Below are 12,807 nucleotides of genomic sequence, written 5' to 3'. Positions count from 1 at the left end.
AAACCCTAACCCCCAGCAGTGACCAGGAGAGAGAAGGTGGGAAGAATGACTCACAGAATTGCTAATAATTCATCTAACCTCTCTGCTTCAGATTTCAAACAGGTTACTTCTCGGAATTGTTGGCTTGTTGGAGGCTAATAAATTAATCCACATAGGCATGCATTTCTACGAAGAGCATTATTTTACATTTGCTTAGGAATATTTCTTTGGAAGGAAGGGGAGAAAGATGGATTAAGAGTCTTAAAATCTCAAAGACTCTCTTTAGGTGTCTCCTTACTCCCTCCTACTGCCCCCCACCCCCACCACAAATACAACAAAAACAGCAGAACTTTGAGACAGGCTTACTGACTTGTGCAAGTGGCTTGGATTTTGTTTAATTTCAAAATCAGAAATTGCACTGAGTCCTTTCATTTGATAATCCTCCGTGACTGGCTTCATATGTATTTTAGGAAAAAAGAAGAGGGCTTTAGAAATCTCTTATAGATGGAGTCATTTTTATATTGATGACGAAAAATTTTTTCTCTTCCTGCTGAGCTTTAATGTGTCAAACTACAGCTTTTAGGAGTAACATCATAGTAACTAACAATAGTTATTTGTGTACAAGGAAAGGGAATCATCTTAAAATACTTAAACTGTGAAGGTATTTACCAAATATCCAAAACATCTGTAGAGCAACACTTGATATAGATGTTTATATAGGTACATTTGCTACTTACAAGAGTTCTTCTGCCTTTAAATATTAGCTTCTATAGTCATGTTATTTTTACTATTGGGTCAGTTCATAAAAAGTTTCCAACAGTGTAGACATACTACAGTATAACTAAATAACTAAATGCCACTCTATAGGTTCTGTATGAGAAAAGTTTTATATTGGGGACAAACCTTGAAGTACTGGTGTGCAAACTGGCTTCTTATATTTACAACTGCTGAGGGAAGTTCTCTCCCTTAGCGGGATTTCTAAACAGATTCGGTAGTTTTGTTTGTTTTCTGATAATCTTAGGAGCTGAGAATCACGCCCTTGTTTGAGGGACCCTTTTTATTTGAAGTTCATTGTTTCCATGGCTTTACGGTGTTCCATGACTTTGGGTATCTGTGTACATTTTATACATTCATAGGATTTTAGTAATGTAGCTAGTGTGTTTGAGTGGAAGTTGGCTCTTGAAATATTTTGGAATAAAATACAGTAGACATTTTATAATATTACAAATGCTTTATTGGCGTGTTTGCACATTCTGTTTCTCATCTTTGTCTTTACCGTAAAGACCTTCCGGGTCTTCCCAAGGTTAGTTTTTAGACCCTGTGACTGTTATTTAAATGTGCAGGGCTACTTCCAATAGGTCATAGAACCAAGAATTGAGAGTGCCTGTTTTCATGTTATCTCCCTCTTTCCCAGACTAGGAACAGTGCAGAAATTATATAGGATACTGTCTGTTGTATATCACACGCAGTATCCTGTATCAGTCAAGAGCTGTCTTACTCCTTTTTTGAGGGTGACTGGGGAAAAGAGCTTCAGGATATACCGTCACCCCCCACACCTCCTCCTCTCCCCAGAAACACAAACATGCTGCTTAGAGTGGAGTAAGACCTGCACATTGTATATGTTTCATCTTCTACAAAATACTAGCATAAAGGAGCATGTGTAAAGTGCGTTTTATGGCCTCAGTTAGGAAGTTGTGTCATTGCAGTCTTATTAGCACCACCAGAGGTATTAAAGTTAAACTTATTTAACCTAAACTTGGTATTAACCTATTTTGCTGGATATAACTCAACCATAAGAATGATTTTTAAGCATCAATAAGTGTGTATGAAATTGTCAGTGCTAAATAACTCATAACAGTTTGTATTAGCTTGGTTCCTTTATTCAAAAAAAAACTTTTAAATTAAGATTTTTCTCATGCTTTCTGTGGTTTGAGGAATGTGATTGCTTGAAATGGCAGAGGTGGAAGCCAGCCCAATAGACAGTTCCAGAATTCTCTGTTATTCTGCAATTGGATCATAGGGGGGATACCTATGGTATTTGAAAACCCAATTATAGTTATACCTCATGGCATAATTATAAGTTCCTTTCCTTCCAGACATGAAAATTAAATGGTGAAGTGTCTATGCACATACACAGCACCAATGTGGAACACACCCTGCTATTTTCCTACATGAAAAAAAAATGTAATTGGGCCAAGTTGACATTCTGTAGAGAGGACACACAGACTAGGAGATGTAGAATTGTTTATTCCTCCTCCTCAGAAAACAAAACACTGTACTTGTCATTTAAATTAGAATGCCGAATGCAAGTGGCCAAGGTTCTCCTTAACGATAAAATAGTCTGTGCAATATTCTTCATCTGTTGAGAGAATTGGTATTGACAGGTATCTATTACACACGGAAAATTTTACACATTTGGAATGTTTTAAAAATTTTCCCCCAGAAGTTTGTCCTTGGGTAAAACATATTATTGTTCTTTGTATCTTTGAAAATCCAAGTTTTTTTCCTTTATTCTCAAACAGCAGTCGATAATCCTGCATTCTAAATTCCTGGTATTGGCTGGCTTAGAGCTTGACTGAAAAACTTGAGAGAAATAAAAGATCATAAATTTTCCTGAGGAGGGATGAATTCACAAAACCTCAGGTTTGAATTAAATGCAAAGTAAGTCTATTTGTTTCGGTGGCTTGGCTTGGGCGTCCTTTGCTGCAGAAACTCATGGATTCTGTCAATTTGGGTTCTGGTAATTTTGTTTGGACCGGCATTATCTGTGAGAACAGCCTGCAGAGGGATGTGAAGGAAAAGGCCCAGGGTAACACATGGTCTGCATCCAGGCCTGCTACCGATTTAGGGCATTTTAGTTGCTCTTGAGGCAGGCCTGGCTGGATCTGTGCTCAGAGGTAACACTCAGATAGCACTTCGGGGCTCTTTTAGGAGGTCAGTACTGTGTGAGTGCTTTACTTACATCTAAACAGCCAGGGACGTGGGTATTATTACCTCACTTTCAAGCTACATATACTGAGGTTTGGCAGGGAATAGGCAACTGCAACGGGTACAAAGTCAGTGAGCAAATCTAGCCCTATTTCTCCAGGGCCTGTGAACCTAGCCATTCTGTCCCACCAGATCCACTGTGAGCGTGTCTTCTGTGCACTTGAAAACTAACTTGATATCCCATGTCCCAAAGCTTTTCTTTTAAATAAGTAAAACTGCAAAACAAAAGTTCCTAATTAATCATCTCATCACCAAAAGGTAATTATTGCTAGATTTTGTGTTTTGAACGTGATTCTTTAGGGTTAAATTGTGCCTCTTCTCTTGTCTGCAGAGCCCTCTGTGGCTTCTCCTCTCCCTCAGAAGGAAATCCCATCCGAAGTCTTTATGGTGACACAAAAGTCTTGCATTGTCTACTGCCTCCGACTTCTTTCTTTTTCTGACCGCTGTGCTGCTGCCCCCACCGCATTCACTTTGCGCAGCCACAGTGGCCTCCTTTCTGTTCCCCTAACTCTGCAAGCACATTCCTGCCCCAGGGCATTTGTACTTGCTGGTCCCACTGCTTGGAATGCTTACCCCCAGCACTGCACAGGTTAGGATGCTGTTCTGATGGCGCTGTGTCTGTACAACCTTCCCTGACCAGCTTAGATAAAATAACAGCCTCCTTTTCTGAGCTCCCTGTTCCCTTACTCTGCTTTGTTCTCTCCATGGTATTGTCGTACTCTCCCTTCTATTTTCACTTGCTTGTTTATTTATTTGCTCTTTCTAGGCAGGGGCTTTGTTTTGTTTATTGCTTTATGCCAAGCAACTAGACAAGTGTCTGGCACATAGGAGACGCTCCGTCAGTGCTTGTTGAATGAAAGAAATAGGTGAAAGTGTGTGTGAAAATGTACATATGCACCTTCTTGGACATGTACTTTGTAGCCTGCTCAACATTAGGACTAGTATTCCATTAGATGGCTCTTTTGTAATTTTTGAAATTAAGACTTTTGGTAATGTAGGTTGTCTTACCCACTCTCGAGGTAGAAATTACTGAGGTTTTGTCGGACTACTGCAGTTTGTCTTTCAAATGGCATTTGGCTTTAATTTCAGTTTTCCTTTTGCCTTCAATTTACAGAACCAATTATTTGCTAAATCCTGATGGCCTTTCTTTCCCTCCACATTAAACATCAATGTTCCTTATTCCTATAACTACTAACTAAGCATAATTTTGAGGCATAATTATGCCATGTTTTCAGAAATATCAAAGGAAGTGGACTTTTTAGACTGCTAAAACCGGGTTTAATTCTAATTTTCCCACTTCCAGTTCTCACGTTCTCAGGCATGTTCCCTAACTTCTGATCATACTTTTATTGATAAAATGGTTCTGGTAACACTTAGCAGAGTTATTTGCAGGGTTAACGAAATAACTTATGTAAAAGCACTGCCAGTGCGTCATCAAGTGCCAAAAGGTTTAGGGAGATGGGAATCCTGGGGTCAGTATTTTTTTCGCCCATAATATAAATGAATATGGTAGGCATATTTTTAAAGAGGTCTCCCCTCCCCAGGATTCCTGCCTCTAGTGGTCCAATCAAACACTAATTTAGGTACTGCTGTGCAAAAGCTTTGCTGATAGAATTTAGGTCAGTAATCAGCTGACCCTAGGTCAGTAATCAGTTAACTGTACAGTTAAGATAGGAAAGGTACCCCGGTTATCCAGGGAGGCCCAGTGTCAGTAAGTAATAAGCCTTTAAAGGCCGAAGATCAGTCAGAGAAATGAAACCAAAGGAGAGATGAGGCCAAAGGGGAAATCACAGAGACCGGAACGGGAGAGGCACTCACCCGCCTTCGTTGACCTTGAGGGAAGCAACACGCCAAACAGTGTCTAGAAGCTGAGAAGAACCCCTGGCCCACAGCCAGGAAGGAAGTGGGGACCTCAAGTCCTCCAGCCACGTGGAATGAACTCGGCCAGCCATCTGAAGGAGCTCATCCCCAGGGACTCCAGAAGGGCCAGGGCCCGCCCACTGCGTCTGCTGTGAGCTGTGGAGCAGAGCCACGCGGTGTTGACCCAGACCCACAGGACCTAACAGATAATAAACGGGCGGTGTTTTAGGCTGCTTAATTTGTTGGTCATTTGTTGGGGGAGCAATAGAAAACTAATACAGTGAGTTTGAGAAGAGCAGTACTGGAAGGATGTGTGGCCCCTGCGGCTGTGAAAGACATTTATGGATCTTCAGCTGTTTCTGAATGAACGTTGCATTCTCCTTTCTAGCTAATGCTCTGCTGGGAAGACTGGGAACCTTCCATGGCGTCAGCGAATGCATGCTTTCCCTCCATCGGCACTGGACATAGAGGGGCGCTAGTGCATTCTGATAGCCTGACTCCTCTTCTGTCTCAGCATTTACTGATGACAAATGTATGAAATGTTCTTGGATTAGTGTATCTCCTACAGTTGATGTCCAGGAAGGAAGTTCGGCTTTTGGCTGAAATTTAGAAAGTGGACCTTAGAAATATTTCTGGAGATAAACTGGAACTCCTAGATTCAGGAATACCTTTGTTAGAGCTCTTTCTTTCCATGTCCATCACCTGTCTTTTCCACCCCCAATATTCTCAATCACTTCGTGAGAGTTATTGAGTTGGGGTCTCTTAGAAGGCAAACTTGTATTTTGTGGATGACCGGGCTGTTTTTGGCCTCCCTTACCTGCTTGGGACTCCTGGAACACATGACTTCTATTCATTCCTCATTATTATCATGCTTTACTTCATGCCTGGACCTTTAGGGAAGCTCTTGAATATTAAGTCTGCACCTACCACATATTTGTCTTTTTAATAATATTCATGCAAAACATTTTTACAGATGGCTATTTTCATCCATGTAATACTAATTTCTGTTACCTTTATTTTTTTAGCTTAATTCTTAAAACTCTTCTTACCAAACCAGTATGTACTTGATGTAACATTCAAATAATAACAGTTTTAAAAAATGGAAATCTAACTCCTTTTCTTAATCCCTTTTCCTTTTCTATTTCTAATCCTCTGTCATTAACACAAATTAAAAATTGTTTGAATGTCCTACCAGACATTTATCATGGTCATTCACACATATGCATACCCAGAAATTTTTGTTGGTTCACTAAAACGTCATCATACTGTTGCTTTGTTTAGCAGTTTTTATTCCTTGCCCTAATGTGTCATGAAACATCTTTCCATATCTGCATATGTATAGCTCTCATGTTTTATAATGACTGTATAGTGTTTCTTTGGGTGGATATGCACTATTTGTTTACACTTAGATGGTTTCCAGTTGTTCATTATCTCTAAATCGTTGCAATGAGCATCTAGGCACATAGGTCATTTTTTGTATAGTCTTACAAGTGGAGTTGCTAGGTAACAAGATATGTGTATTTAAAATGTTGATAGAAGCTGCTAAATTGTCATTCAGTAAAATGTGTTGATTTACACTCCCTCCCAAGATTTAGTAGATTCTCTGAAGAACACCCAAGGAACCTCTTAGTGGTAGTTGATTCCAAGGAGAGGAACTAGGTATCGGGGGCATAGGAGAGGGAAAGAGACTTAATTTTTAGAGCAGGTCCTGTTGCATCTTCTAAATTTTGCTTTTAAACATGCATTATCTGTTCAGAGAAAAACAATGGCAACAGCATTGTGTTAGGCTTCCTCCTTTCCCTTACCTTCACAAATATTTTGTCTTAGCAGTCTTTTTAGTACATGAATAAAGGGTCTCATCTTGATTTGCATTTCTTTGATTATTGGAAAGACTGCTTTAGCTTCATTTTATGAAAGCTGAATTAAATTTTTTAAATGTATTCTCATTGCAGAAACAAACAGTTCAAGCATTGAAAATAAACCCTTAATTTTAGCTTAATTAAATTGCCATCGGTGCTTCCTCTCCCGAGAGCTGCCATGCTACCAGTCTGCAGGTAACAGTGTAGAATTATTCTCTATGTTTAATATGGCACTTTATAAGAAACACACACACACAAAATAAAGGAACTTAGGGAATATGCAGACCTCAAAAGTTCAGTCATTGGGCAAGCCGGTCATGAACACTGGGTTCCTTCCTTTTTACATGCATTTGCTGTGTGAGACATTAATTTACTAAACTTTGAACTTTTCACCCCCTTTCTTCTTCCAAACTTGAGATAATACATACAGATAGTGAATCGAAGAGCAAACAATGAGTGTACTTTTTATATCCAAAATCATATTTAAGGATATTTGAAAGGAACTCAAGTGTATAGTTTAAAAAATCATCTTTAGCATTTGCATGGCTCATTTCACAGAAATATAATTTGCTGAACTTATGTCATTATGATTTATGAAGTCTGGTTATGTTTTCACATTTTTCTGTAAAAGCAGATCTATTTTAATTTGTTTCTAGCAGTTAAATAGCAAAGAGATGGAGAAGATACACTAACCGTAAATTTTTACAGGACTAACTTTTACTTTCCTTCCATAGTCGCCCAGTTCTTCCCTTGGTCTTTGATGTGTGTCTGCCCTCTAGTATTTTCCTACAGAGGATACTTTCAGGTTCCCACTGGAAAGCTTCCAGGAAAACCCTTTTTATCTTGCCTTCCGGGTCTCTCCTGCCTCTGTCCCTGTCTCCTGACTGCTCTTTGCCCCCATGACGCCTCTCTTCCTTTCCCAGGCCACCAGCCCCTTGCCCTCCTCAGCACTTACCATCTGGAGATCCCTACCAGCACCCCAGGGCCTATATCTATCTTCCTGACTTACGACCTCTGCTTCCAGACCTTTGGGCACTGCCAGGCAAAATGATGAATCACTGCTCTCTACAGTGGACTGACCGAGAGCAATCCTTTGGTTACTCAGCTCCTGTTCACTGACTTCTGCACCCATTTCCTCCCGTGACTATTACACAGTCTCCTGGTCTCAGTCTACAGTCTCTAAGGAGGACATCATGTCCTTCTCCTATTGAAAAAATCGGGGTCAGGGGTCACAAACTCAACTGCCACCAGGGGCCTGGGAGCCACTAACCTGAATGTGGCAGCAGGCGGGGGCTGTGGTAGCTCCAGGTGCCAGCCATGTCCAGCTTGGGGGCAGCAGCAGTTGTCGCCCCAGGGAAGCTTGGGCCCAGCATTGCCCGTCTTCTTTGTTCTCTACAAAAATCAAATACCTGGTTTTCTAGGTGAAAACTCTACAAGTTTAAGTCACATTTTTTGAAACTCTATGTGGACCAACAAAACCGATTTGACAGCTAGTCATCTTAATTTTCAAGCTTCACTTTCTTTTCTCACCTTAATGTTTTCTGTATTTTCGTTTTCCACCATTTCTTTGTTTACATGGTTTCGTCCTCTCTCCTGTCTCACATTTCCTCCCCACCACCTTTTTCCTGCATAAAAATGTTCAGAAGGCCCCCTTTTCTAAAAAACTAGTCACTCTCTTCACTGATCTTGCCCACAGCCCCTTTTCTTTTGTCTTTTGTACTGAATTTATTACATGGTGATATCGCTGCACCCATTCCTTTAAGCTCGACCGCCCGTCTTTCGTCCCTGTGGCCCTGTGAAACAGTCATTCTTGGATCCTGTGATTTGTACTAACTTGAATCTTCTCTGTGCACTTTTCGACCCGTTTTCACTCACCTTACTACATACTAAATACACGATTTCTCCAAGAGAATCCCCACTGGCCCTCATTCCCTGCTTTCCCTGTTGGCTCTGGTTCTGTGCCCCCTGCGTGTGTTCGCTGGCCCATCAAAGTCAGCATATTCAAATGGGATTCATTATGTTACCTCTTCCGCAGGCCTCGGTCTTTGAACCAACTTATTATTTTGTCCATGGCACCACTGTTTTTTCCAGACATTTAGGTTCAGAACTTGGGCGCTGTCTTTGAGTTCTCTTTTACCTCTCATCATTGCAGTCACACCAAGTCATTTTTTCTCCATCCAGCATACAGCTGGTGTTTGTGTCTTCCTTCTTCCATGACTTGACTCAGAGGTCCTTGACTTCTGAAGCAGAATACAGGTGGTCTCTGTGTCTCCCTCTACTTGCATGCATCCATATTAATTTATATAAAACACAGCTCTGACCATGCCATTCACTGGCCCAGAAAACCTTAAAACCTCTCAATTCTTAGCAAATCTAGACTGACCTCCTTACCACTACTCATCAACGGCTTTTAAAATCTAGCCCCACTGCATTTTGCCAGCCTCCGCTCTCATTGTCCCTACTACCCTGCAGTCCAGCCAGCCCCACTGCTGTCGCCTGAACACCCTCACACTTCAGCCGAATGCATCTGTTCCTCTGTCTGAACTTCTCTCTCTCCTGGCTTCTGGCTTCTTCCATACCTTCACACTTTGTTCAGTCTCTCATCTTGTCTGTTATCTCCTTAAACAGTCCCCATGTCTACCTTTAACTGCAAGTCATTCTTCCCGCCTGACTTTTTCCTAGTATTTCATTTGTCCCTCTCATGTGACACTTATTATTATAATGTTACATTTTGTCACAGATCATTAATATACCTCTCTTCTCTTCTAATGGACTTTTCTTCCAGAGACTGCCTTGTTATTAATTTTTCACCTTCTACAGCACATAGCCCAGTGGTAGGTACTGAATACATATTTTAAATAAGAAGTTTTGGTTTATTAATAATTTAAACAAAAGATCATTGAATTTTTTTATCCCCTTAAAGCCAGCATATTAGAATTCATCAAGTTTCTCATGCTCTTAGTCAAAGGCAAAAGAAATCTCTGTCTCTCGCTTGAGTGCTTCCTAAATAGCCAAGAAGATTAGTTCTGCGACTGCTCAAGGACAGCTGATTGTACCTGCAGGCGCGGCTTTTGTTCAGAAGGACCAGGGACAAGAACTGAAGTAAGACAAAACCCTTTAGGGTAAAACTCAGTTTGGAGTAGTCACTTGGTGGGAGAATAAAAGTGGTAGCACCTGAAGTTGAGCTTTAGTTTTGAGGAGACTATGACTTTTAATTACAGATAAAAATGATTTCAAAAAGAAAATAATACCAACTTTTTTTTTGAGAGCTTCTGTGTGCCAGGCTCTTTTCCTGAATTATCTTGCTGAATTCTCACACAGCAGGTGTGAAGTATCTTAATTCTTTTGTGGATAAAGACCCTGAAGCACAGAGAAGTTAAGTAAGCTTATTAAAGGCCACACAGCAGGAGAGTGGTGGAGCTGGGATTCTATTCAAACTGCTTGCTCTGGAGCCCACCCTAACCTCTCCATACTATTAGAGAGAGTTGGGAATGGGAGGCCGAGGTTGGTCTGGAACATGTGTTTCCTTTCCCTGTTCCTATGATCTAAATACTATTTTATAAGCCCAGGATACAACTTCTGTTCCTGTCCTAGTTTTACAGCATCCTTGAGCATTGTCCCTCAGTTTGTTTTCCATGGTACTTAACGTCAGCAGAATAGAAAAGCCTGCTGGTTTGTTCAGCGTGCCGTGGGACATTTCTATTTATATAATGATCTATTGACGAGTGCAGGAAAGCACTGAACGAACCTGAATTTTAAAGGTGAGCTGAGACATGTTCTGTCGTACCTCGGAATGCAGTCCGACTGAGATACTCTACAGTACAAGCAACCCAGCCTCTTCAGTGAGCAACTGGCAAGGAGAGAGAAAAGAGATGAAGGGAGGAACTAGAGATTAAAGAATTCTTAACAGATCTGTCAACCAGCCACGTGAACTTTGGTGAGATCCTAATGCAAACAAATGGCTTTGTGAAATATAACTTTTATAATACAATTGGAAATGTGATCATTGTCTAGAAATATGATGGTATTGAAATAGAAATTCCTGTTTCTGACAATAAGAATTATTATTAATTTTGGGTGGAGTATTACAATAGTCTTACAGTGACATTAATTTTTAGAGAGATACACTGAAATAGTCACAGGAGAAATGATATAATTTCTGGGCCTTGCTTTAGGGTAATATAGTGGGTGTGGGTAAGAGAGAGAATAGATGGAACAAGATTGGCCCTGAGTGGTGATTGCTTAAACAGGTGAGGGGTGTCTGGCACTCATTATATTAATCTACTTATGCTTGTATATATTTGAAATTTTCTGTAATAAAAAACTTTGGAGGAAAGTGAGCTGGTGAACTCAATTTGCGGTGCTATTTTTATGTCTGAGAGGGTTGTCCAGCTTCATTTTATCCTGCCTGGCCCATTATTCAGACCAAGTAGATGTGGTTAGGACACTAAGTCAAACAAAAGATAATGTTTATATTCCTTTATGAATATGGAGAAATTCAAGAATAAAAACATTTTTAAGGGCATTGGAAAAATAGTAAAATTTGCCTTTAATCTAGCTGTTATCTCCTCTTTTTTTTTGCATTTTTTTAATTTAGATAATTATTTTTTATTGAAGGGTAGTTGACACACAGTATTACATTAGTTTCAGGTGTACAACACAGTGATTGAACATTTATATACATGATAATTGTAGGTACCAGCTATCACCATACCAAGTTGCTACAATATTTTGACTATATTCCTTATGCTATACATTACATCCCGGTACTTATTTATTTTACAATTGGAAGTGTGTACTTTTTTTTTTTTTTTGTGAGGGCATCTCTCCTATTTATTGATCAAATGGTTGTTGACAACAATAAAATTCTGTATAGGGGACTCAATGCTCAATGTATAATCATTAATCCACCCCAAGCCTAATTCTCGTCCGTCTCCAATCTTCTGAAGCACAACGAACAAGTTCTTACATGGAGAACAAATTCTTACATAGTGAATAAGTTACATGGTGAATAGTACAAGGGCAGTTATCACAGAAACTTTCAGTTTTGATCATGCATTATGAACTATAACAGTCAGTTCAAATATGAATATTTGTTTGATTTTTATACTTGATTTATATGTGGATACCACATTTCTCTCTTTATTATTATTATTTTTAATAAACTGCTGAAGTGGTAGGTAGATGCAAGATAAAGGTAGAAAACATAGTTTAGTGTTGTAAGAGAGCAAATGTAGATGATCAGGTGTGTGCCTGTAGACTATGTGTTAATCCAAGCTAGACAAGGGCAATAAAACATCCACGGATGCAGCAGATTTCTCTCAGAATGGGGGGGGGAGGTTCTAAGCCTCACCTCTGTTGATCCCCAATTTCTCACCTGTTGGGCCCCCTGCGACTGTGCCTGTCTTAGGTTGTTCCTCCCTTGAGGAATCCTTCCCGTCTCTGGATAACCAGTCATCTTCCGGGGCCATACAGGGAAATGTAAAGTTGGTAAGTGAGAGAGAAGCCTTATTGTTTGAAAAGGTTAGTTTTTTACTTCTTTGCATATTTATGCCCTGTGGCTTCTATGCTCAGCATTTGTCTTGAGGTATCTTTACCACTTGGAAGAATTGTGATACACGGTAAATTCGATATGAGGCATGAATTCTATTTAGGGGTTGTAATTAGGAAGGAAGAAGAAAAGCTATAGAAGTAGCAGGCGGAAGAAAACATGGGAAGATTGATTATTTCTTTGGCATATCTTCTTGTAGAGTAACTTCAGCATGTATAGGTTTTAAACTACTAATTAAATTGTGCACACACATTAACATAATAGGAATACAGTTACATAACCAAAGCAGACCTATAATTACCAGCCATCTCCAGTGAAACCAAGAAAACCAGTTAGGCACCTTAGGCATTTGTGAAAACTTATCTATGATATGGTAGATATTGTCCAACTGAACTTGAACAGTCTGAGAGAAATCAGACAAATTAAAACAGCCCATTCCTGGGGACTGCTCTCATCCATATGTTCTTATAACAGTAAATATTCTGTAGTTGTAAGATTTTGGAGCGCTACAATTTGCACTTCTCCTAATTCTTGGTTGAGTTCCAACAGTGTAGATCCAGTCAAATTTGT

General features: G+C 39.9%; 1 protein-coding gene across 3 annotated transcripts in view; it reads left to right on the top strand.

Annotated features, from left to right (window-relative positions):
* Positions 1 to 12,807, top strand: part of PPFIBP1 (PPFIA binding protein 1) — a 147,747-nt gene that overhangs the window by 27,551 nt on the left and 107,389 nt on the right. Inside the window, exon 1 of one of the 3 annotated variants that reach the window (XM_073223214.1) lies at positions 10,473 to 10,623. The exons of the other annotated variants lie outside the window; for them this stretch is intronic. The gene's annotated coding sequence lies outside the window, so the exon portion shown is untranslated. Of the gene's footprint in view, positions 1 to 10,472; positions 10,624 to 12,807 lie in introns of those variants that run through there. 3 annotated transcript variants of the gene reach the window in all.

This window comes from Manis javanica, chromosome 15, assembly GCF_040802235.1.
Source record: "Manis javanica isolate MJ-LG chromosome 15, MJ_LKY, whole genome shotgun sequence".
NCBI classification, from domain to species: Eukaryota; Metazoa; Chordata; class Mammalia; order Pholidota; family Manidae; genus Manis; species Manis javanica.
The sequence above is the reverse complement of the archived record's forward strand: the minus strand, read 5'-3'. Positions and strand labels throughout refer to the sequence as shown.